Here is a 24,542-nt window from a genome sequence, read left to right as displayed (position 1 = left end):
TAATGAAATGCCCCTCTCTTTCGTCTTTCTTTGTCATTCAATAGTTGTTGCAATCCGGGGCAACAAGGGCATGACTGCGCCGAACATTCCCTCTTAATAGGTAAAATAGTATGAAAAGGGCCCAACTATGAGTCGCATCTGTTTTCTGAATACAAAATCAGCATCAGCAACCACAAATTATATGGAAACGACACCAAGAACGGCAAAATATCCTTCAAGTATGGCATTTCCAAATTTTGAACAAATTATTGAACGATTAACGGCCTATTTACACACCAGAAACTGTTTTAACTTCAATATAACATTTCTAGCGTGTAGTGCACGTCCAAATTAGCTGGAATCGACATCCGAAACATCACGCAGGGTTAAAACTATCAAATTCAAAATTTAACCGTTATTTTGAAAATACTCCAAATTTGGGGCCTAAGGGTCAGATATGCAACTTTTTAATGCCTCCATTAGCACCAGCGACCCTAAATCATTCAAAAACGACCCCTAGAATGCCGAAATTCGTCAATTTTTACAGGTTTAAAATCTTGAACACCCTTTTGAACAAAAGTGTTCAAATTTTGAACCCACACGAAAATTTCGGTGGGTGCTGCGGGTCAAAAGTTTTATTTGGACCTAATAAACATGTGTACCGAGTTTCATGCTTTTGTCACAAAGTGCAGCGTTTACCTCGATATTCAGTTGTACCGCCTACGCTAAAATAAATTTCTAAACCGACCACAAATTAACGTAAGACGTACCGTTGCGACCATTAGCATCCCTTCGGACCTCCTTGAATTAACTGTTATTTCGCTTTTTCGCAACTTGTAACTTTTTTATTAGCATGTAGAGATTGTTATTTCTGACATAAGTCAAACACAATTGCTACATTAAATTAAAGAATGAAATGATTGAGTGATTATGCTATAGCTCTAATAAAAATATAGAGCCCTAAAATAAAATCCATCATTCTGCGAAACCGGGGAGAGTAGTTATATCGCGCCAAAGAATGTAATAAGATAGGGCACGAAAATAATTTACAATTTTCCATACGAGGATGGAGGTTAATTACAATTTCGGTACAGTTTGATTTTTGGTAATTATAAAATATAACAAAAAGTTTGAGGGAGCTGTTCTAATAACTTTTAATAATATACAGTTCTGGTCTAGAGGAGCTCCATACGTCAGCGAGAAATGGCAATTTAACGAGCACTAAGCAGAATCTATTAGCTGAGTAGACATATTGAACACTTGGAAAGTTTATCTGCGAGCAAGCCCTTATATTTTACTTCATTTTATACTTGGGTTTGAGTGCACCTACTTTTCTTCAGTCCTCGCTATTTTCTCTATACACGATATTGTAAGTCATAATGTTCCATTGTGGACACATGTATTTGTACAAGTAAAACTGTGGGAATTGAATGTAAAGTGTGAGCCGTCTTTTGAACATGTAGTTGTGAAGGGAGAAAGAGAAGCATAAGAAGGATTTGCTAATAAGATGGGTGTCAAAGGTATCAAAAGAATCTTTCATATGGCACAGGCCAATAAAATTGCAATCTTTTTAAATTTCGATTACTACCACTTCGATTTCGTAAAAGTGATCATAAATAAAGATGGATACGTAGTTGTCGAGTATTTCGGAGTAAGGTGCTTAAATTCTGTAGAGGAAGTAGGATGCGGACAACTTTTCGAACTCTTAACTTGACTCTAGACCTCGAGCTACATTTTTAAAGGATCTGCGGCATCTCCGTCTGTTATACCTGAACCCTGTTCCCCATTTAAGATGCTTTCAAGAAAATTGGTCGTCTACAAAATATAAAAAGAACACGAACGTTTTCAGTGTGTGGCCTAACCACATATAAACATATTTGTGTCAACTTAAAATGCACCATACAGTCATTTATCAATGAATGTCACACGAGCACTTCTACATACTTTATCATTTTTTACTCTTTTATATTATTTCACGTATTCAAATAACAACACTGCTCGCATTTTTAAGAAACTCTTAAGAATAACACATTGATCCAAACCTGGGCATTTGGAAATATTGAAATTCTTCAAGCAAAAAATTCTTAAGTTAAATAAAGTAATTTCCCTTTCATCCCGAAATTCATATCGTATGTATGACAACGTAACATAAAATGTGAAGAAAATACGAATAATAGCTTCAATTTTTTTTTTTTATTTAATTTGTTTGCCTCGACTACTAGTGGCCATTGGCACGTCTACAAGTACCTTTACTTACAATGCACGTATTCTAATAATATTTCGCTTATTAGACTATTATATAAAATAGTACAAGTTTGTATCTCTTAGAAAGTTTAGTACGTTTTTAATACTTTTCGGTAATGAGAGGTCTTTTTTAAGGTCCATTCCAATATGGTATTTGCTTCGGATTTCCAATTGCAGTGGACACTGTGAGAGGAAGTGGTTCACGGACAAAGGCTCCTTGCATTCACAATATGGAGGGTCTTGATTTTCAAAAAGGTATCCATGGGTTTTCCTTGTGTGACCAATCCTCAACCTTCGAATTATGACTGTATTCTTCCTATTCATTGAGGGTAGATTAGTGGTCATTATTGTAGGCTGAATTTCGGATAACTTGGTGTTGGAAAAGCTCCAAGCATTTTGCCACTTACTGATGATTGACTCTCTTAGGCAGCTCTGCAGGTCAGTATGTAGCTGCATTTGCTCAGTAGTCAGGTCCATGTTTAGGGATTCTTTTGCAGCCCGATCAGCACTTTCGTTTCCACTTATGCCAACGTGGGAGGGTGACCAGACAATATTTACTAAAACGTTTCTGGCAGCAAGCTGATGATAGCGGTCGTGTACTTTTTGTGCTAAGAAATTTTTAGTATATATGTTTTCTATGGAGCGAATTGCAGAAAGAGAATCAGTACATACAGTGACAATTTTACTGTCTCCCGTAATTGTTTCAAGCGCCTTTAATATTCCATACAGTTCCCCAGTATGAACGCTGCACAAGCTTGGTAATAAGTATCTTGCTATTATTGAGTCTGTTGTGGTGACTGAGCAGCTAACCCCTTTGTCGTCCTTGGAGGCATCAGTGTATAATATATCGTCTGAGTGTCTATACTCTTCTACCAGCTCGTAAAAAGATTGCTTCAGCAAAAAGCTCGATGTTTCTGACTTTTGGTGTTTATGTAAAAGTGTGTTAAACTTCGGCAGTTGTTTAGTCCATGGTGGGTAGACCGATTGAGGATGTGGGGTTGTTTTCGTCAAGTCATACGGTCTTATAAGGTCATTTAACATTTTGGTGACTGGATAAGGGTGTTTGGGAATGTTGTTTGATTGAGCTGGGTTAATAGAGTTATAAACGGGATTTTTGGATTAGCAGATACTCTCGCAAAATAGGTTAGAATAAGTTGATCACGACGAAGGTAAAGAGGAAGTTCGTGAGCTTCGCAATAGAGCGATTCTGCCTGGCTGGACCGAAAAGCTCCTAAGCAGATACGTAGGCCGGTATTATGAACTGTGTTAAGCTTTTTAAGAACAGATTTACTTGCAGATGAATATAAGATGCTACCATAGTCTAGCTTTGAACGTATTAAGGACCTATATACTCTTAGCAGCACTTTTTCTTGAGCTTCCCAATGGTGATGTGCAAGTGTTTTTAAGATGTTCATTCTCTTCATACAATTGGTTTTAGTTTCTTCGATATGCTTCCTCCAGGTAAGCTTACTATCAAAGGTTAGGCCTAGAATTTTGTGATCTTCTATAACTTGTAGTGGGACACCATTTAAATTTACTTGTGGGATGTGATTCGTTTTTCTTCTACTAAATTTAATTATCTTAGATTTTGAGGTAGAGAAGTTGAATCCTGTAGTTCTAGACCAGTGGTAGGCTTCATCTATCGCATTTTGGAGTAAAATGCAGGAGGTAGTGGTTACCTTCCCCGTACAATACACTATTAAGTGGTCGGCGTAGAGGGCACTTTTGACGGGTTAATTGAAAGGATTTCCCTAAGTCGTTAATAGCGAGGTTAAAGAGAGTAGTACTGAGAACTGCGCCTTGAGGAACTCCGTCTTCCAATGTTATGGTGTTGGATATTTTGTAGTTGGCTATAACTTTTGCTGTTCTAGCGGTTAGAAAGTTTCGAACGTAAGGATATTCCCTGATACGTTAAGTTCTGCAAGCTTCTTAAAAATTATAGGTTTCCAGGTAGTATCGAACGCACTTTCGATGTCAAGGATTACCGCCACGACTTCTTGATTTATTTCAAAAGCATTAGCAATTTCGTTCTGCAGTAGCACTAGGTTATCTGTCGTGCAACGGTGAGGCCTAAAACCTGACTGGTTGGGATTTGTAAAGTTATTTGAATCTAGGTACCAAAGAAGACGCCTGTTTATCATTTTCTCAAAAAGTTTGCACATTGTGCACGTAAGGGAGATTGGTCTAAAAGACTTTAAATCTGCCGTCGTCGCGCCAGCTTTCTTTAAGGGTAGAATGATAGACAATTGAACATTCCAACAATTGAAAAAAAAGTATAGTTCCGTACCTACACTAAAACCGCACGTCCATAGAAGAAGTAGAACTCCCTACAGATAGTTCACAAAACATGGCATCAACATAACAGATTTAACGGTTAGGTATGTGAGGCATCACAATCTTCTTAAATTCATCATTACATGCACATTTTTCGACTCGTCAACACACTTGCAGAGGTCGATAAAGTTAGCACCCCCATTTTGCCCAAGTGAAGTAAAAGTATGCCTATAATTTAGGACTAATTAGAGACTAATTTGTACCCAAGTTATATTTTCGTTGTTTAAACAATTTGTTACTAAAAAACGGCATTTCTGTACCGACACCGTTGGAATTTGTATTCGCTTAGTTCCGCAGGAAAACCGATTGTTAGAGTAAGGGTGCTAATTTAAAATCAAGTTAGCACCCCCACTTTTCCCAATTGAAGTGTCATTAGTTGCATCAGAAATTATGAATTAAAGAGTAGTTTGAACCCAGTTGAATTTTAAACAATTTATACAATATTTAAACACTAACAAAGCTCATTTCTCTAGAATTAAAATAAAACAAGCGGTAAGAATTAAATTGAGAGTATATACAGAGTAAAAACAAACATGAATTTTTTAGATGCATTTCCTTTTAAAACTTAGTGTGAAAAGGAAACTGTTCCTAGAATTTATCCGGGGGGCTGTTTCAAAAATTTTCTTTTTCTCCAATTATTTACATTACATAATAATCACGTTGATGATCGTAACATATTATGCATAAAATTATCATCTCTTTTGGGAAACAAATACGAGAAAGTTTTGTGAATATTACATACAACAAAGTGAACCCTTTCATTTGACAAAGAAATATCGCAGTTTGATATTTTTCTCTCAAGGAACATGTAATGGAAACAAGGAAACGTAATAAAATCGAACACGATATTCTAATTTAATGGTAAAATAGGAGTGAGCGTGTGTATAAGAATTCATCCCAAACGCAAGGACGATAGGGGCCTAAAATACGTTTTTGAAATTGAAATTGCGTTGTTTCGGAATAATAACGACATTTGGAAATATATTGATAAAAAGTATTGCGAAGGCGTGCATATTGTAGTCCTTTTTTAAAATTTAAAGTTGCCTTTTTTGTAATTGTAATAATTCTGCGTTTCATTTCAGGGATGGGTCTGTTGGTGCAAAAGCAGAGTAAAACCGAGAAGTTGCGCTTAATTTACTTGTACGGCTATCGCGCTACTTATGTCTTGCATGAACATGAGTATTTAATTACATTGTTACATGAGAAACTAATTAAGTTTTGGGAGTTCGAATTAAAATTTTGCATAACCTAACTTGTGTCACGCTTTTCTATTGTATTTATTCTACAATATCGCGTAGCTATTTTTATTAAACGTTAGGTAAAAGCTATGTTAATTCGACAATTATCGGTAAGTAAATACGAAGGGTTGTTACCATAAACAGTACGTTTCCATGCTTCAGTTGCTAGGACTGACCTGAGGCTAATCAGCAACTGAAATCATATGCAAATTTTAAAAGGTATTTATTATTATAAATGAAAGAGGAGCAAAGAAAACAACCCCAAAGTCAAATAGCTGTAAATTTATTTTTCCATAATTTACGCTTTTGGTCATTATTGACGCAGTTCACATCCTAGTATAGGTATGCAATTATGCATGGTTCTTGTATATAAATGCTTTAGGTAAATCCACTTATTTAGAATGCAAATTTTTTGATCGGTCGTATAATAATTTGCTCGTGATTTAGTTTATAATTTATATGTTTGTTTCAAGTCAAATTACAGGTTTTAGGTAAGTACATAACATACCCATGTCAAAAAGAAGGGTTGTTCGTTGCAAATCAAATTATCTTGCAACACTTTTATTTGAAACACCTAACACGTAGGGCAAACGATTTTAACTGAAAATCAAATTAGCTTGCGGCAATTAAATATTTTAACTTTTGAAAGCAACGTAGAAGAATCGGGAATCCCAAACAACGTAATATGTTAATCCTTGAATTTTGTTTAGCAAATCGAGCCCCATAATAATATAAGTTTTTGTTAACTTTCATTACAAAATTTTATTTCGCAAAATATGAAAAATAATTCATCCTTCGTTACTAAAAGAGAAATGAATTTTAATCAAAACACTGTGTTCATAACAAATGACCAGATTTATCTGGTTTATGTTCCTACGCTTTATAATGGCCACAATACCCGAATGTATAATGTGTAAACGTTTTTATTGCAAAAAAAACAACTTCAAAAAGCCTTGCACTACATCAAAATAAAAAATGATTTGCATTCCAAAATCAGAGAAAACCGGTCCTCTAAAAAAACAACAGAAAACAACGAAAACGAAAGGATTTCAAACAACGGCATCACCAAAACCGCACACGAATTCGCGCGGCGTCCTCAGGGCAGTCATAATCTGATTCCACGCCTCCTTCTTTATCCTCTTTTCCGTGGTGATTCTCGTTGTCGTCCAGAATTGTGTTAAAGAACACTTTTCGTTTTTTCCCCCCACAGAAATCGCATTTCCTAATAATTAAGCACTCTTTCCATGTCTTTAGTACGTGTGGGAAGGTAGGAGTGATTACGCACAAAGATCAACAAATTTTAGATCGAACGGAAAGGGATTTTTTGTTATAGATTTTGGGCTTTAGGACCCCAAAAGTCCTAAATTGTCGAGATTGGACTACTAGATCAATGGGTGTGGGCAAGAAACTGATTTCCAAAAAAAATGATGTCACCTTTGATATATCTAGTGGTCCAATCTTGAAAAGTCTGGTAGTTCTGGATTCTACAAGCCAAAATCTATAAGAAAAAGTTTACAAGTCCATATGTTTGGTCAAAAAGGTGACTTGTTCGAAATCGACCGGGAAAAAAATTCCTTATAGATTTCGGGCCTTGGAATCAACATTTTATGTACAATAAACTGATTTCCAATAAAAAAGAAATATAACTTTTGATGCAGTGGTCCAATCTTAAAAATTAGAAAACTTTACAGTTTTATAGAAACCAAACCTGATATGAATATCCTTGGATTGGAGTGCTTACGAGTTACGACACCAATATGTTGATATGATGTTGATAAAATGATAATGATAATCATTCCCGGTCGATTCGGAAAAGTCATTCTTTTGAATTTTAGATCGATCGGAAAGGGGTTTCTTATAAATTTTGGCTTTTAGAAACCCATCGAAAAAATCAGTTGTCCACATATTGCCAGGAAAAAAACTTTTGCTTATGAATTTCGGCTGTAAAATCCAAAATTACCAGAATAGTCAAGAATGGACGACTACATCAAAGGTTCTGTGCAAAAACCGACTTCTAAAAGAAGAAGAAAGAGAGGTATAACTATTGATGTAGTGGTTCAAATTTGATAATTGTGGTGGTTTTGGATTCTAGAGACCAAAGTCTGTAAGGAAAAAGGTTTTTTTCCGGTTCGTCTATTTTTGGTAAATTATTTATAGGTAGGTTACGTACACGTTGTTATAAATTCGGTCCAAAAATGACTTGTCCGCGATCAACCTGGAAAAACCCTTTCCTTCTAGATTTCAGATTGCGTTCTTTCGTCCGTTTTACCGAATCCTACACTTTTCGTTTAAAGTATCAAAATTAAAGAAGCGCCACAGTTACTTCATGTAACTGAAATAATACCCTAAGTGAAAAATAAGACAGCCGTAACATTCCCCCCGGGATGAAGTACGGTTTCGCACTTCAGAATGCCATCAAAACTGATTTAATAGGACAACAGTCCCTATTTGAACAGGATTCGTGTCAGTGTTCCAGCGACATCGGGTTTGCAGCCCAGTGAGGCATTCCAACCACCACCTCTTCCAAAAGTCATAGATCAATTAATTGAAATCTTAATTCTATTGCTAACATTATGATTATTGTAATCTGCGGCGGGAAAATGGTTTATGGGACACATGGTTAAGCAATGGACACGCGTCAAATAGAGTGGATCGGCCGGACCAGAGGGGATCGTGAATTTAGTATGCACTCAATTTGTATAAACAAGGTGTTAAACTCTTCACAAGTTAATTGGCCGCGTAAGATCTTGTATAAATGGTTTTTCACAGATCTTACGCCTACTTCCCACAACGCTCCCATGTGAAGAGCTGTAGTAGGTATCAATTTCCATTGTATTCCACGATTATCTAATTCATTTGCTATGGATTTGTTATATTCAAGAGAATATATGACTTTATACAATTCATCTAAGGAATCAATGATTTTTTTAATTTGTGCATACCAGATCAACAACTGCAGCTGTATATGTTAGCGATAAATCCTAACACTTTCACAGGTCCTGCGGCAACTTTCGATGTAAGTCTTTTGTGAATATTTTTCTTTCCGAGAGAGTAAAAGGGTACACTGGGGAACATAAGGTTGGGTTGGTATGGAACTTCTTGCTAACTTTTTTTATAAAGACCTTAACGAGTGAACATCACAATTTCTCACAAACCATGGCGCGTTAGTGGCAATCCTTAGTATCTTGTTTTGAAATCGTCGGGTTTTATTTATGCTGCTATTTGTCGCGTTTCCCCAAACTTGACACGCTTAAACTGTTTGTGGTCGAATTAACGACTTGTATATCAACATTGCGCACGCTATCTTAAGAGAGGATTTTCGATTTAGGAGCAGGTATAATTTCCCGAGTCTAATTTGTTCTCAATTAGTTTTTTATGTATGTGAAATTTCCACGTAAGTATTGTTTCGAGGTGTACTCCTAGGTATTTTACACACTCGTCTTTAGGTGACCACGATATTTTATTAAGAGTTTATTCTGATAGAGTGGTTCCCTAGTGGCACGATTCGTGTTATTATAAAAGTTTTTGCTTCGCATTTATAACAGTTTATGTGATATTCCCGTTTTTTTAAAACCATTTGTCCATTGTGTGTATTGCGTCTTGGAATTTCTCGATAGAAGCGTACACATCTATATGCGTTAGACTAGTAAAACTGTATTATCTGCTAAGTCAGCCAGTTAGGTTAGGTACATCATATGTGTATATATTAAATAACGTAGGGCCCAAAATGCTACCCTGTGGTACTCCTGCATTAATAGTTTTGACAGATGAAAGAGATGCATGTATTTTGACAGCGAAAGTATGATAATCAAGAAATGGAATGTGCTCTGTGCAGCGCAGATCGAGTTTTATCAAAGTTTTGTAGGTATGAACAACACAGTTTGCGTAGACCGGCGTGTGTCATAATTGTTGGCAGCAGTGGCTTTGGGGGGTTTTGTTGGGTTTCCTTCACGCTTCAATGGCAATGTAGCACGAATGGATATGTTTGATTTTAAACACGTTTTTGCCTCTTCAGAAGTCCACCGCACAAACTAGCATTGATATTTCGTCTTTGTACAATAAACGTGTTATTTTTATGATTGGACAGTTGAAGAAGAACAATTCTGGTTTGAGATCGTCTTCCGTTAACGAAGGGGCACATTTTCAATCATTTGGATTATGGAACGTGTAAAACGATATTTCATTATGCATAATAGTCTATGCGCAATAAATTAATTTTTAACGAATTCGGGCAATATGATGTCAAATTATCCCTAGTCAACGTTTTTAAACCACTAACTATAGCTATTGTGATTGTACTGACCTTTTAGATATAGAAGAATTTTTGGCGACTTACCCCTGCTGGTGTCGGATGTTTGGGATGTTGGTGTCGTCTGCAGGATCATCATCGGAGAGCGCAGAATACCTGTCTTTATGGATGATCGTTTCAGGGCCCCAATCGTTGATTAGTGGGGACAGTTGTGAAGATGTTCTTTTTGTGGGCATTTCGATTATTTTCTTTCCGCCCCCTTATCGACGCGGAGGTAGCGGTTGTTGTCTATGTTATAAAAGAGTCGACTACGTAGAATAATGATATGTAGGTATTACCGAAAACGTAAGTATAACCTTGATTGATAACAGGCGTAAATACGTCCCCACAATTCAACCGCACTCAGAGAACTGAAATGGCGAATAAAGAAAAACATCTGAATTCACGATAAGTAAACGACATTACATAATCAGTATACACCTTATTAAACTTGTTTGTGTAAGTCACTTCGAATTTAACCATTAGCCATTTTAAAATTAAACATGACCAGCCCATTTGTCTAAAAACGAAGTACATCAAATCAATGTGTGACCTAAAGTCGGCAAAAGAAATGGAGTTTTATACAAACCTCTTCTTAGAAAATACTTACTAAGGATTAAGGCATGTTTTACTCGTGCCGGAAATTTCATTTCCCCAGCAGTTTTATGAAACGGGGAATACGGTAACGTTTCAGTTTTAGTTATATTAGATAAATTGAAACTGTCCGAAACTAATAACCTTTGATTATAAAATATACGCCAATAACTAAAAGCTCCAAGGTTTCATACCCAAAGTTTCCCTCGCTAATTATTGGCAAATTCATTAATTGAACTTTGAAGCCATCAAAACTGTACTTTTGGTTCATATAAAGATGGAAGTCCCTTACTTGCCTCATTGGCGTCACATTGCTTTTTGCCGAAAGCAAAGCCCCTAGCCGAACTTTTTTTCACCTTCGCCATCTGAATTTTCAAACAGCGAGCCCTTGCACGCCGAGCGTAAGTTACCAAGAACTTATAGTAATAGCGCAGTCTACTGGCAATAAAATAAGTACTCAGTTTACATTTCCAGTGAAGATTCGGATGCAATCTTGTACGTTCCATAAAAGCAACAATCTACCCAACTAGAGACTATAAGCACCGTAAACAATTGCACAACCTGAGACAAGATTAAGTCATTGTAATGAGAAAAGTTTGTATGATTAAATTATTTGTGGCAGCGTAGAATGTAAATTATGGAAATTTGATATTACCTAATTTGTCAGTATTGGATTATTCATAACGACAAACACAAACGTCCTTTGTATTGGATTTCTACTCGACCGTACGCGCTTCGCTCTATCCCTTGTTCGTCAAGGGACTACATCGGCTAATTAAGACGCAGTTTAGTTAGATCAATCCCTTATGAATAAAAGAATAACCTTTTATTACTGGGGTATAAAATTGCAAAATAACGGCAGGGAAAAATGTAACTGCATAACTGGTATCATTATCATCGGATGCAAGTTTGCTCTAAACACCGTTCGCACACAGAAAACAATTATAATCGAAACATTAAAAAGTAGGAAAAGGAAGTGTTTCCGTGACGACAAAGACGAGCATCCAAATGAACACCGAGTATTTGATCGCTGCGAGAATGTACAGCGATTCGAATGGTATATTGACTATTTTCTGGCTTTCTGAATGCTCAGTCACAGTATCGGAAGCGACACAGCCAGAAAAAGGATGTCGGTGGGTATTTCATAATGTTTTATTTGAAGTACGAAAATCAGCCAGCCAAAATCGTTAAGTTCTTGCTTGCCATTTGCTCTACTTTACGATATAAATTCAACCTCTCAACTTAAAATTGAAACTTAGACGCTCTCGCATTCGATATTGGCTTCTTATTCAATGTGGGACAAACGTCACATTCGCTTTATGTGAAAAAGCTTGGTATAAGAAATTAAAAACAAAGCTGATTAGTTAATAGAAGCCGATCACGTGACACATACAAATCCAACTTTATCTTCTCGTTGTACTGGGAATACTACATTAATCGAATCAGTTTTGCCGATTTCCATTATTTGATAAATTGCTCTTCCAAAAACTTTACTGTTGTGGAACTGTTTGTTTGCTGCTATTTTTACAGTAAATGCGTTTCAAACGGGGCTCTAAATAACTCAATGTCAACAAAAACTATGATTTACCGACTAATTGTTGAAATTTTTTATACTGTGATCTACTTTTCTGCACATATCCACAAATAAGGCTTCGAAAATATATACCCAAATATATGAAAATGTCAATTCGCAACTGGTGAAAATATTCAAAGGAAATTATGTTGCAAAATTGGCATTTTTAATTAATTATATGATATTTATCACAAATTGGATTTGAAGAACTGCTAAACAATTTATAAGCCGAAAAACTTGACATGAAACCTTCAGTTTAATAAGTAAAAAGTAGCTTGTCCTTTCTCTATTCACTGTTCATTTATGCCTTATAACTTATATTTATAATTTACAACGCAAAAATACATTTGTTGAAAATTCGGGTACCACACTGGCGGAAGTAATAAGTACTTGCTTTAGGTGAGGTGTTTATTATTACTAATTAAAGAGGCCAATGGCCTGGTATTTTTCATGAAAAATACGCTAAAAATAGGGTAAAATGCCATCCAATCAAAGTCCTTCCAAGATTTATCCACGTAAATGTACTTCGCCATCAATTTTTAGGGTAATTAGTTTTGATCAAAGTGAACTATACACTTTCGGTTAGAATATTCCATACTTCTGGTGAATTTATAAGGGTTTTGATTTAAAAATGAATTGTTTATTCTTACTATCTACAAAACTACAAAAGATCACTTACACAAATTCGGTATTTTCGGTAATACGAGGATGGATAGCAGCAAAAATTTCAGCGTGTCAACTCGTGTTTAATCAAACTGCAAGTAAATTATCGATATCGTATGGAGTTACAAAAATAATAGTTTTGTACATACAGGCAACGACCTCGATTGACAATAACAATTAATACCAACCAATTTCAAAATTGTATTACTCAATAAACAAGTGAAAAAAAGCCTAAATTTGAATTTTATTAATAATTTTCACCTATATCCAAACAATACGAAATCTATCAACACTAAGAAAAAATGGGAAGCTGTCATGTACTACAAACCTACACACGGATATTTTGCTTCAAGATCTGGAGGCCTCGGGTTGCCTTTTCGACACTGTCTTCGGGCAGCGAACACAAAAGGAGCATTTTATACAAATAGCACAAAATTGTACACGTAAAACTTGAATAAACTTTATATCAATCCAGAAAACAATTGGTGGGTAAGGTAGATGGATATAGGGGAGCTTGGGACAAAATTTTTTCAGTATCTCTGTAAGTCTTAATTTTCGTATGATTAACTTCTCCGACAAAATTACTTTTAATAATAAACACGTTAAACAATTCGTGTCGATATTCTTTCATTTCTCTTATACAAAGGCATAGTAAGCAATTACATTCCATTACATTATAAATATTAAAGCCGCTTTTGTACTTTTGTTTTTATAGCCATTGTAAATCAAAATTTTTTTTAATGGATTCGTTTGGTAAAGCAGATTAAAAAAAATTAAAAATCTCTATCATTGTTGCGATTTAATAAATGCAAATTTGAGTGTTTTTACCGAACGGCACCAATTTGGGTAAATGAATTATTGTTATTGTTTTCATAGTAACAATTAAAGGGTATTCTGAATATTTATTTAATTCATTATTAATGGTATTACATTAATCGCACTTTGCGTGACTGGAATACTGAATGAAGAACGGAACATTCACTCTGCATAGATAACCCTAACAATGTTCAAATCAATAGCATCCTGCAATCATCATGAGCGATTGATACAGAGAGTGACAGATCAGTTTCTGAAGTCAGAACAAAACAAAACACAAAGAAGAACAACCATAATACTCACTACAACCCCTATATTTATGAAGAACTAAAAAAAACAGAAAATATCTATGACAAACAACAGTTCAGCTGAAGTTGAGTTAAAAGATTCTTCAGATGTTTCCGATAATAGCGGAATGGAGTTCCTATCCAAAACAATTTACCGTAGAAGAAATTAACATTGAAAACTTTACTTGTGGCGAGTTTACATTGAGAAAACAACAGTCAAATAATGCACGTTGAAACGAAAATCAATGTTTCATTTTTACGGCAATATCTGTAATTAGAGACATTGATGTTTTTTCATAATGTACAAATAATAATAAGTCAAGGTGTTTGAGAAACACCAAAATTAGCGTAAATGTATCGGTTTAGTTATTTTTCACCCAGTACGTATAGTATAATCATAGTATAATACAAATATTATGGTATAAGCTTCTATAAACAAATATTTTGAGTAAAGTTTGCTTTCCACGCTTTGTTCATTTGACCACATGTTAATTCTCTATGTATGGCCCAAAGAGAGTAATTTGTCTACAATTTTTTCTAAAAATAGAAATGGGTTCAGAGTAAAAGCCTTGTTATTAAAATTTATCCATCCATGATGGTTTGATGATTTCGATTGATCAAATCGATTTGCACCAAACTCCCCACATCATTCAAAATCATCATACAGCATTAGAAGGGAAGAGTAAAGGAAGCAAAGGAAAGTTCATGCATCTTTCATAAAGGACTTACCTTCTGAGACAAATCTCGCCCGTGGTTGTTCCAGTTGCTTTATGTAAAACACCACTAATGTGAATCAGTGAAAATAATGTACGCAATTGTACGCTGTTCCAGTTTATTATTAAGACCAGCAACTCCCGATAATTTTTTATTGGTTCTTCGTACATTTTTCCCTACAATTTAAACAATAATTGTAATTAAAATATAAATAAACTGTCTTATTCGTCTGTAACTGGATAACCATTGATAAAGTTATTGACTAACAGAACAAATGTATACAGAAACCAAAACACATCGTAATTAGCTTTCGATGACTCTTAATACATATATACAATTAATTTACGTAAATTACTTACAATAAATCAGTCCAATAGTGTCTGGTTAAGATCATGCGAAGCATTTCACCTTTGGATAATTATCAAATTACGTGGTACGTGTTCTTAACCGCACTATTACGAGAAAAATGGAGAAGTTGAAGTTTCACAAAGTTGGTGATCGATTTTAGTGTACTCTACAGTATTTGCGTTTTGTGAAACTATTTTAAAGAAAAATTCTCAAAAATCAGTACAGCGAGTTCTGCTCTGGAAAAAATTACTTACACGAAAGCATTTTTAAATGTAATGGTAGGCGCCATACTGAATTTTTGAATGATTTTATGTGAAACTTCAAACAGTAAGTCAAAATATCTCGTTGTATTAAATAATAACGCTAGTTTAAAACTTTGGCACTTTTAAATAATCTTTTAACGATTTATACACAAACTCAACTTATACAGGGTGTTTCAAGGAGATATAAAATACAAAGGACGGTCCTGGCAATGTCAACCCCTCGAAATTGCCTTTATGTCTCCCTAAAACAATTCATCCTTTGATTTGTCATTTTGTTCAATGCATGTATCACAGATCAGATCTTTTACACGATTTTGAAAGAAGATAGTGAATCTATTCCATTATTGAGGTAGATCTGTAGACTTGAACACTATCCTTCGATATTTCTAGGATCTTTTTGAGACACCTTGTATACGTATTTTACACTGTGATTTAAGAAAATTATAACGTATGAGATGTTATATCTTCCTGATTCACAGTGTACCTTTACTAAATACACATATTTTACAATAAGCGGTAATTATTTACAAATGGAAAGGTGTGGAGAACTAACACATAGTTATCTTAAGCAATATCGAATGAAAACACTTCACTTAACAAAAACTAATTTAAACGTGGTTAAGGTTACTGTCTTTTCAGTTCGCCACGGATATGTACGCACATCATAAAATATATGTCACTTTGGGATATACAAATAGTGAACTGCCTCTCGAGGACTTTTAGGATATGTTGTTTTTGACGGCTTCTGTTGTAGTTAGTGCATTTATAGAAGGATAACGGTTGAATATAACTTTAAAATACACATTTCTGATAAGCGGATATATAGGTACGCTTGTTTGATTCGGCTCCTTTCAGTTATTAACAAATTCCAAATTGTAGATGAACTTAGGTAATTTTCATACCAAAGTGATATGTTAATTCGATATTCAGGATTACATGTAACTTCAAACACGTATATAAGTATCTTAGAAACCGCAATAGGAATTTCAAAACTTTTGGTTTGTCATTTAAAATTCCTTCCGCGTAACCAGCAGTTACATTCCTATCTTCGACTTATTTCCACATGTTGCATCATTAATGCATACCGAAACGTGAACATGTGCGAAAATGTGTAACAATACCGAAAAGCAACAACGTGCTTAAACAAATTTGTAGGCGAGTGTACTATATATGTGTAAATAAAGGAAAATAAAAGCGATTGCCAATCACTGATTTGCTAAATTTTTAATTGTGAATAGCAGGTCCTGATAGTATGAAGTGTAGTGTTACAAGGGCCAATTGTGGAGCAGCCCACCGGGATATGCACACGCATCCTGAAACAGAAGGAAAAATAAAGTTACTGGCGTTATGCAAACAAACATCAATAAGGAATGGACCGACACTATTTATGCGGAGGGTTACTTTTCAGTAGTATTCAGGCACCACTAAGTGTCACTCTTTAAGCATTTACGTTCAGGATGTTAAGAGGGCATTTAAAAGTCCATCTCCGCTCGGAAGCGAATTCGAGCACATCGACAAGCTGCATTTAAATGCAAAGCGCACGATTTAAATATAAGTAATATAAAAAGCCGAGATGTCAAGTGAATGGATAACTTGTGTTTCTACTTCCAGATTGATTTATTATGCAACCTTACTTCCCTTTAATCTATTTGTGTATATCCTAATATTTTTATATATTTTGAACATGAAATATCGTCCGAAAGTTGGTAGTTTTATATTCACTCACAAATCAATACCTTTCCCCTTTTTTTCACAATTTGCGGTGTCAAAATACCAATGCGTTGTATACGATGAAGCGACACAGTTCGTTCGTTTTCCATTTGGTGATTGCGAAAAAAATAGTAACAATTTATTCAAGAAACAAGACAGTGCACAAGATAAAATGACTTTTCGCTTTTCTAAAGTAGTTTAATCTTGCACATAGCACGCCGTTCAAGATTCTGAATTTTACAAATCGATCTTAAAATGTATTTGTATTTTTAAGCGCGTGTCCAAAAATGTTTAATGATTTTGCTAGTTTAGAAGAAATTATAAATACAATATTAGAATTAAATTAAAACTAAAATTATGTTAATAGACAACCTTATTCTGCTACCTCTACTGGTTACAGCTAAACTATCCATTTTTGATGTTTCAATATTTGTATTATATTTATTGGGAGCACACTCAGATTTTGGGTCATATTTAGAAACTTCTATACTTAATTCTAAAGGATATAGTTTTTGTACAGCCCTAATTACAAAACCGTTTTTGCATTTTAATCAAGATTTTAACTTTGCTGTACGAATTGCACCATCTTCGCTTGTAAATACCTCGATTGTACGTGCGATAGGCCAGTTTTGGAGTTTTTTATATACGAATCTTCACATAATACTAATTCACCTACTTCTAAAAGTCGTGTAGTTTTGCGACTGTTCTTTAATTCGGCGAAACCCTTCAAAATCCTGGCGCAATTCCCGCCAAATTTTTTTTTTGTAATTCGGAAAGTTCCTGATTTCGTAATTCATGCAAAATAAATCGGGTGTACCTAACTGAACATAAATCACATGCATCTTCACTGATGTAAGTTTAAGGACGAGGGTGCTTCTGCTTCACATAAAATGAAGGTAACTCTTGCCTTTCCCAGGGTTTTTCTTAAATTGCCTTTGCAACAACGAATTATTATGCGTTTGAAGAATCCGCTGTACCATCTTGCTGCTGGAGGGTTCCTAATCCATTTAATTTTTGGAATTTTCTCTAAGTGATCTTCAAACGCGTTCCGTATATTGATAGTTCCAATAAAGTTTGTTCCATTATCTGAATACATTTTTTAATGGTCTGCTGCGTCGTAAACATCTAATAAAAGTTTGAATAAGTTCAAGATATGTGATCTATCACACGTAAATAATGTAGCCCACACTTTACCATTGTCTTTTGTATATTTTGTAATATGATACGTAGTGAGACTCGTTTTACTCAATGGACTTTTAATTCTGTTGTTTATATTCTTTTTTCTCACGTGCGAAAAGGCAGTGTACAACTTTCGTTTTTTTTACAAAAAATCGACTGCACCAAAATTTCTTGGGAAAACACTTTTTCTTATTAATTTTGGTGCGTAGAATCCAAAACAATTCGTACTTTTTCGATCAGACTTCTCAATCAAAAGTTATAGACTAGAAACCAATTTCGAAAAAAAATTCAAAGGGCTGTAACTTTTGAACTAGTAGCCCAATCTTGGAACTGTTTGAAATTATGGATTCTACAGGCCACATTCTATAAGAAAATTTTTTTCCGGGTCGATCTGAGACAATTTTTTTTTCGGGGCTCAAAAAAAGGCAGTGTATAACCTTCCTTTTTTACCAAAAATCGACTACACCAAAATTTCTCGGGAAACCACTTTTTCTTATTAATTTGGGTGCGTAGAATCCAAAACAATTCGTACTTTTTCGATCAGACTTCTCAATCAAAAGTTATAGACTAGAAACCAATTTCGAAAAAGACAATTCAAAGGGCTGTAATTTTTGAACTAGTAGCCCAATCTTGGAACTGTTTGCAATTATGGATTCTACAGGTCACATTCTATAAGAAAATTGTTTTTCCGGGTCGATTTGAGACAATTTTTTTTGAGGGCCTCAAAAAGAGGCAGTGTTTACCTTCCTTTTTAACCAAAAATAGACTGCACCAAAATTTCTCGAGAAAACACTGTTTCTTATTAATTTTGGAGCGTAGAATCCAAAACAATTCGTACTTTTTCGATCAGACTTCTCAATCAAAAGTTATAGACTAGAAAAGAAACCAATTTCAAAAGAAAATTCAAAGGGCTGTAACTTTTGAACTAGTAGCTCAATCTTGGAACTGTTTGAAATTATGGATTCTACAGGCCACATTCTATAAGAAAAATTTCTTTCCGGGTCGATTTGAGACAATTTTTTCTGAGGGCCCCAAAAAAAGGCAGTGTACAACCTTCTTTTTTTTACAAAAAATCGACTGCTCCAAAATTTCTCGGGAAAACACTTTTTCTTATTAATTTTGGTGCGTAGAATCCAAAACAATTCGTACTTTTTCGATCAGACTTCTCAATCAAAAGTTATAGACTAGAAACCAATTTCGAAAAAAAATTCAAAGGGCTGTAACTTTTGAACTAGTAGCCCAATCTTGGAACTGTTTGAAATTATGGATTCTACAGGCCACATTCTATAAGAAAATTTTTTTTCCAGGTCGATCTGAGACAATTTTTTTTTCGGGCCTCAAAAAAAGGCAGTGTATAACCTTCCTTTTTTACCAAAAATCGACTCCACCAAAATTTCTCGGGAAAACACTTTTTCTTATTAATTTTGGTGCGTAGAATCCAAAACAATTCGTACTTTTTCGATCAGACTTCTCAATCAAAAGTTATAGACTAGAAACCAATTTCGAAAGAAAATTCAAAGGGCTGTAACTTTTGAACTAGTAGCCCAATCTTGGAACTGTTTGAAATTATGGATTCTACAGGCCACATTCTATAAGAAAATTTTTTTTCCGGGTCGATCTGAGACAATTTTTTTTCGGGGCCTCAAAAAAAGGCAGTGTATAACCTTCCTTTTTTACCAAAAATCGACTACACCAAAATTTCTCGGGAAAACACTTTTTCTTATTAATTTTGGTGCGTAGAATCCAAAACAATTCGTACTTTTTCGATCAGACTTCTCAATCAAAAGTTATAGACTAGAAACCAATTTCGAAAGAAAATTCAAAGGGCTGTAACTTTTGAACTAGTAGCCCAATCTTGGAACTGTTTGAAATTATGGATTCTACAGGCCACATTCTATAAGAAAATTTTTTTTCCGGGTCGATTTGAGACAATTTTTTTTTCGGGCCTTAGAAGAAGGCAGTGTATAACCTTCTTTTTTTACCGTGGTTTCGTCTCCTAGAGGGATGGAATGACCAATTCAATGCCCTTCCACATCCCAGGTTTGTTTCTACTGTACAACCAATTAGAGCAGTGGTTCTCAAACTTATTTCCATGGCGCCCCCTTTCATAAAACTAAAATTACTCACGCCCCCCCCCCCCTAACCCAATTAAAAAATAAAAGTGCTGTTACTACAAACGTATTTAATTACAGTGAGTTTTTTTTTCATTATGGGGACTCGGAAACCGTAAGTGATACAAAGCCGTTTGGGGCAAATTTATGCAAAATTGTATTGTGATTAATTTTCCCTTCCAAAAAGTTTTGTAGGTCTACAAATAGCGAATTATGGCCAAAAACCCGAAAAATGTCATTTTCGTTAATACGTTTGCGTCCATTTATTTTCAAAGATATCAACAAATAGTTTTAACAAAACCTTGGTAAATTTTCTCAACTTTCTGACGGTGCTAAAAAGTTGGCCCATAAAATATTATGTTTTTCAATGAAGTCGGAAATTGCATCCATAATCTACGGATTTTGAGGTCGTCTTTAGTTCATTCGAGATCTCTTCTTTTATAGCTAATCCTTATTGGTGTAAGAATTGGTCAAATACAATTGTACATAAAAATACCTCATATAAATATTTTAAAGGTAAATATTTGCCTCAAACACGTCAGAGATCTCGCGCCCCCCTTAACAACGCCTTGCGCCTCCTAGACCCCCCCCCCCCCCCCGTTTGAGAAACACTGGATTAGAGGGTGATCTTCAGCAATACTTATGTGAATTTTAAAGAGCTTTGAGGTGTTTCAAAAAGCCTAAAGTTGCAGGAAGCTTCTGAGGAGATCAAAAACTTTTAGACAGTTTCAAAGAAAGTTTCAGAATATCATTGTACTAATTTCTTTCTAACCTGGATATAAAAATTACATGCACTTTGATGCGCATTATGCATACTATCCACCATTAGTTACAGAAACCGTTCACAAAACCTTCTCATCAACCATTAGAAAAGAAATGCTCTGCAAAGTGCGACAATAATCCGTGAGATTATATAAATAAATTATATTCATCTCATTACCACTCTTCTTGCTTTAACACGCTACATACAAGAATTAAAGCAAATCTCGTAGCGTTAGCTGAATATAATAATATATAAATGACTGGTATTATTCTATAGAATGGTTGAAGCTTAACAAAGGATTTCGAAAGCATGCATAAACCACAATAAGGAATCTTATACGCGAGTTTGACGTCACCACCACAGCTTATTAGTAACGAATCCGATTTGAGATACGCAAACACAATACCGGATTACTGCAATTACATACAATATTAGACGATAACGCCCGAGTTTCGTTCTAATTATTCACTAAAGGCGTAACTTTTTACCTTTAAAGGGGGCATAAGAAAATAATTATTAATTAAGGAAGGAAGTTGGAGGAAAGTAATTTCTATCTGAGATTATGACGTTGTAGGCCTCAGTGACCTACTTGAATGTATTAAAGTTCCCGTTTAGTAATTTTAATCATCGCGTTTCCCCCGATTTTTTACTACAACGCTTAATGGGCGCCTGCCGTTCTAAGTATGGCAGGATAATCTTGTTAAGCGTAGGCCTCCTGGTTGAGATTCATTACGCGGATATTATGGGCCTTGCATCAGGTGCATCATTTACACAAACGCCCCCAAAATTCATCAAGACCATTTGTTACAATATTCCAGGTTTTGTAGGGATCATTAATTTCACGAGTACTATTGAATTTTGCGAATACCTGCAAGGGATAATCGTCCTTTTAGTTTTAACGGATGTAATTCAGTTCATTTACTCTTTGTTTGCAGATATCTGTTATTTTCATGGGATTTTGTAAAATAATTAATGCCTATTCCGTAAGTACCTATTTTCTTTTGTTATCGATTATTTTGGGACCATCCTCTCAACGTCCATTTTTCACCCAATTATTTATTAGACCATTACGTCGAATAACGATGAACATAGTCCTTCATTTACTGTTGCAGTTCGATTAAAATGACAGGACAGGAGTTCCCCCATACATATCTAGAGTTTTTTCAAAAAAGAAGTTAGGCAGAAATGAGCAATAGGGGGGAACCAAGTAAATATCACCGGAATTGTAAAATATCTCTGAATGGCATTTGTTAGGTCGATATTATAGGAAATTGTGCATTTGCTTTGATTGTTTTTAACAAATTTCAGTTTCCGGTTTGATCAGAAGTAACGTCTATTTTATAATTTGTATGTAATGGAACATACTGTATACAAAAGTGGGTTTCGTGCACATTGGGTTCTCGCAGACGGTAACACGAAACTTCTTTAAATTTTCAAATAATGCCTACTTTCTTAGAAGGCTCTCTTTTCTGATGTATCGTTGTATTTTAAAAGTTACGAGCAAACCACCATTCTATTAATAGAACTGTTTGGGGTTAACGAGTTTCACCGAAAAATTGAAAACACAGCTAGGAGAAGGATTCAATTGCACCTTAATGTTAACAACCCAATCACCCTCTACAAACATCGATCACGAAGGTTGTGCAAAAATCGAATCTGGGTCTCGCACCAGTAGCAACGGCTTTCCAAACGCAATATTTTTCAATCTTCCTTGATTCGAGTGTCTGACGAATAAAGGTGAATGCAATACCGGGATCTCGGGATCCCGCAGCATTTTTGCGGGATTAATCCCGCACATAAATGGAGCGGGATCTCGCGGGATTTGCGGGACTGAGGAATTTGTCGACCAAGTGGACGACTCTGTTTACTTTGTTAATGAAACGCATAACGGAGAAGTTATTTTTTATATAATTGTTAAACTTTTTTCGTTAAAAATTTACTATGATTTATGAGGCACTTTAGAAGTTCACCTTTTTGTACTTTACAGGTGAGGTTTTTTTGAGTTCTAAGTTAGGCCGAAGGTACTTTTTTGTTAAATATTGTGATAGTTAGCGACTCATTTTAATGCAGAAGTTAACCGCACAGAATTGCTTAGTTGCCAGTTTATTTAAAGTTTTGCGGGATCCAGCAAATACCGGGATCCCGTGGGATTAACATCTAACAATCCCGCAAATACCGGGATTGAGATTTTGCTGCGGGATTGCATTCCCTAGTCACATTCTGAGACAATTATTTTTTCGGGGCTTAAAAAAAGGCAGTGTATAACCTTCCTTTTTTTACCAAAAATCGACTGCACCAAAATTTCTCGGGAAAACACTATTTCTTATTAATTTTGGTGCGTAGAATCCAAAACAATTCGTACTTTTTCGATCAGACTTCTCATTCAAAAGTTATAGACTAGAAACCAATTTCGAAAAAAATTCAAAGGGCTGTAACTTTTGAACTAGTAGCCCAATCTTGGAACTGTTTGAACTATTCTATAAGAACCGATCTGAGACAATACAGTGCCATCATCGACTACTTTCTCGGGAAAACACTGAGAATCCAAAACAATTCGTACTTTTTCGATTAGACTTCTCAATCAAAAGTTAGACTAGAAACCAATTTCGAAAAAAAATTCAAAGGGCTGTAACTTTTGAACTAGTAGCCCAATCTTGGAACTGTTTGGAATTATGGATTCTACAGGCCACATTCTATAAGAAAAAATTTTTTCCCGGTCGATCTGAGGCAATTTTTTTTCGGGGCTCAAAAAAAGGCAGTGTATAACCTTCTCTTTTTACCAAAAATCGACTGCACCAAACATTCTCGGGAAAACACTTTTTCTTATTAATTTTGTGGCGTAGAATCCAAAACAATTCTTACTTTTTCGATCAGACTTCTCACTCAAAAGTTATAGACTAGAAACCAATTTCGAAAAAAAATTCAAAGAGCTGTAACTTTTGAACTAGTAGCCCAATCTTGGAACTGTTTCCTCCTTCTCGCAAATTCGAGGTACCTAATCCACAGCCAACCGGCAAACCTGGCAATTTTGCACCAGACGTACTCCAATTACAATAAATTATTAACAATACAGGAAACTAAAAGTCTTCAAATTCAATTTTAAATGAAATTGACACTCAAATCTAACGGAAACCATATAATTTTTGGAGCACCAACTCTTGATTTTCTTTAATTCATGTAGACTCTAAACGTGATGCCTTTCTTTGCTACTGATAATGTAGCATCAACATTCAATCCTGCTCGAGTTGGACCAAAATGTTAATATAAATTGGGAATGAAACCTAGCTAACTTTTTTAATTTTGTTTTTTAAATTCTAAAACATTCGATACTAAAAACCAAAATATACTTTTTCATAATATTTAACAAAGGGTTAATTTTCTTTGTAACCAAAAACCAAAGATTGAAAAATGGCACAGAAAAATATTCAATTACTTTCA

This window comes from Photinus pyralis, unplaced genomic scaffold, assembly GCF_008802855.1.
Source record: "Photinus pyralis isolate 1611_PpyrPB1 unplaced genomic scaffold, Ppyr1.3 Ppyr1.4_LG8, whole genome shotgun sequence".
Classification (NCBI taxonomy): domain Eukaryota; kingdom Metazoa; phylum Arthropoda; class Insecta; order Coleoptera; family Lampyridae; genus Photinus; species Photinus pyralis.
This window is presented reverse-complemented; position numbering follows the sequence as displayed.